This window comes from Centruroides vittatus, unplaced genomic scaffold (genome assembly GCF_030686945.1).
Source record: "Centruroides vittatus isolate TY-2023 unplaced genomic scaffold, ASM3068694v2 contig_997, whole genome shotgun sequence".
NCBI classification, from domain to species: Eukaryota; Metazoa; Arthropoda; class Arachnida; order Scorpiones; family Buthidae; genus Centruroides; species Centruroides vittatus.
The window spans coordinates 41,907-44,891 of NW_027122664.1; positions in this window are offsets into that span (position 1 = coordinate 41,907).

A 2,985-nucleotide genomic window follows, 5' to 3' on the forward strand; every position below is an offset into this window, starting at 1 on the left:
TAATTAGTTTGATCCATCGTAAAGAAAAAAAACAATATCTCGCAATTCATCAGCTATTCGCTATTCTAATGAATTTTACTTATAAAATATAAGTTAAACTCCCACACACTGAAAATACTTTAACAGCATTGCATACAATTGTTATTCTGAAATTATTATTACATCATTCATATTACCAAAAAAGATTGCCAAAAAATTGTTTGATTCTGTGTACAATAATTATCTGAAAAAATATTATAAAACTCTCAAAAGGGAAATAAATATTGTACACTCTTTTGTTATATTCAGAATATATAAACGAAAATTAAATATTTCTCGATATTCTAAATACTTCGAATTTAATAAATTGTCATCTCTTTAAAATTTATATGAACATGTCGTTTTTAGTGACGTTTAAAATACGAATTTTGATGTTCCGGTTATTAAAAATTTTAATGAATTTTGAAGTTTTCGGAATCAGTTAATTTGATTTTCAATATGTCTCCTAATTTGCAATGGATTCGGTTTTTTATTTCTGTGTCTAAAACTGTAACGTAATTATACTGTACCAATAAAAATTTTTTGACAGCTCTGTAATCATTTATTTCTACTAGAACGAAAACAATTGTTTACGCAAACATATAATGCAAAGATCAAACGCATCAAACTAGGAATTCTCCAGAATCAAACTGACACAAATAACTTGAAATCAGTAGTGTCTGTTGAAAAATCTGATGCCACGGCACGCACTATATTTCTAACAAAATTGTACAAGTGATTAACTAAATTTACGATAAACAATAGTGAAATTGCTTGAAATTACATACTGAACATAGTGTAAACAAAAACACCAACGAAGACTTATTTATTTTGATATCGTTACTATGCTAGACTGCAATGTTTTAGTTGTATTTAAAGTTTATTATAAATATACACATTCGATTTTAGTAGTGTTTTCTTGCTGTACACCATAGATTTTTGTTAACAACAGAAACTTACTGGCTACATACGTAACTTTAATATGGAACAAAGATTTCAACTGAAGTGATGAGAAATCGTACCGAAATGGAAACTTTTTATATAGTTAATCCGCGCTTATGCCACTTTGCGTTGCACATCTGGCTTACGATCATTGTCCTTTGTATAACTCTACTGTCGAGAATAAGGAAGAACAGGTACACAGGCAAACTGAAATTATTACAAGTGGGAATTTATAAGATTGAAATTTGAAAATGACAGATCAATGTAAATAATAAACAGAAACTAACAAACAGGAATTTTACATTAAAACTATTTTACAATACAATGAAAAATCTATAATTTTATCAACTTTATAGATGTATTCTTATTACGATATTGTCAGAATTCATAAAGTTAATTAAAATTATAGATTTATTTTATCACGAAATTGTCAAAATTTATAAAGTTAATTAAATTATAGATTTAATTTATCACGAAATTGTCAGAATTTATAAAGTTAATTAAATTATAGATTTTTTTTTATCACAGTATTGTCAAAATAGTTCAAAAAGTAAACAATAAAAATGTATTTATAATTGAATGTAACATTCAACGAAATCAAGTTTATAATTCAAATAAATAATAACTTTAAAAAAGAATTGTAACCTGCAATTAGAAAATTAAATAATTATTCTCTTCAAGCCAATTGCACACACACACAGACATAGGACGTGTAATATACGTATTTTAAATAAGTGTTCTAGAACTAATACAAGTCTTGCTTCTGCAATTCTCGTTTTATTTGAGTTTATAAGAATGCAGGTTTCCTCCGTAAGTAACGTTATTCCTATTCTGAAGTTAAGACACAAAAACGGATATCGAGATACTTGGAATCCATTGCTGATTTCCATGATGATTTGTGGATTAAATTATAGAGCGAGGCGAATTACGTCATACGATATAATTATGATTGTAATTGGTATCTTACACAGCGTTTATTGCAGCTTCACTCTCATTGCTTTTATACGAAACAACCTTTCAACAGTTGTTATTTTGGCATTCGTTTTCTTTGAATTTTTCATAATAATCAATTTTATGTCTGTAATTCATTTTCACGCTAAAAAAAACGAAGTTCGCAAACTTATCGGAAAGCTTCACAGATTCAACGATTCTCATCTAGAAAGTGGATTTAATAAAAAATATTTAAAGATTAAAGTCATTATCATCTGGATATGCTTTATTGTTTACTCCATTTTATCACCTTTGTCGACGTCTTCAATCCATATTAATTCTAAAACATTTGGATTTAAAATAAATCCAATTGCAGAAATCGCCATATTAATTACTGATAGAGCATTTGCCTATAACTTTAACGTAATGCCCATACTTTGGTTATTTCTCTTTTTTATACTTATCTGTGAAGAATTAGAAAATGTTCTAACTGCTTTGCTGAGTTTTCTAAAAATGGGCCAACTTTCTGCTTTACGATTTCGATCGGCGCTAAAAATGTACATGTATATTCTTGATATATTTAACGGTTTCTCAAATATTTATTCCTCAATGTTATTTCTTTGGTGTATTAACGTTGGAAGTCGTCTCATTTTCAATTTCCATCTATTTTTAAGACATTTTCAAACTCACAAAATAAAATTGTTAATCGACTTTATTCTAGAATCTGTTATTCCATTTCTATATTATATAAATTTGTGTGTTTTATCATCTCGAGTAACAAACGTTGCAAATAAAATAACAAAAGCTTTTTACGTGGTTTCTTTATCCAGCGATAACCAATTGATAGAAAGTTCTGCTTCTCGTTTATCTCTTCACGCAAAGTGTGTAGAAGATTTGCCTGTATTTACGGCTTGTGAAATGTTTGCAATAGATAAAAAATTAATTTTGACAATTGGAAGTGTGTTTATAACATATATAATTATACTGCACCAAATGTAATAGAACAGAATTCAATTTTTTAGCTATAAATCTACTAAATATAAAGTACCGGTACGTTATAACAATTTCTGTCTGATGTAATGGCTGTGTTATATG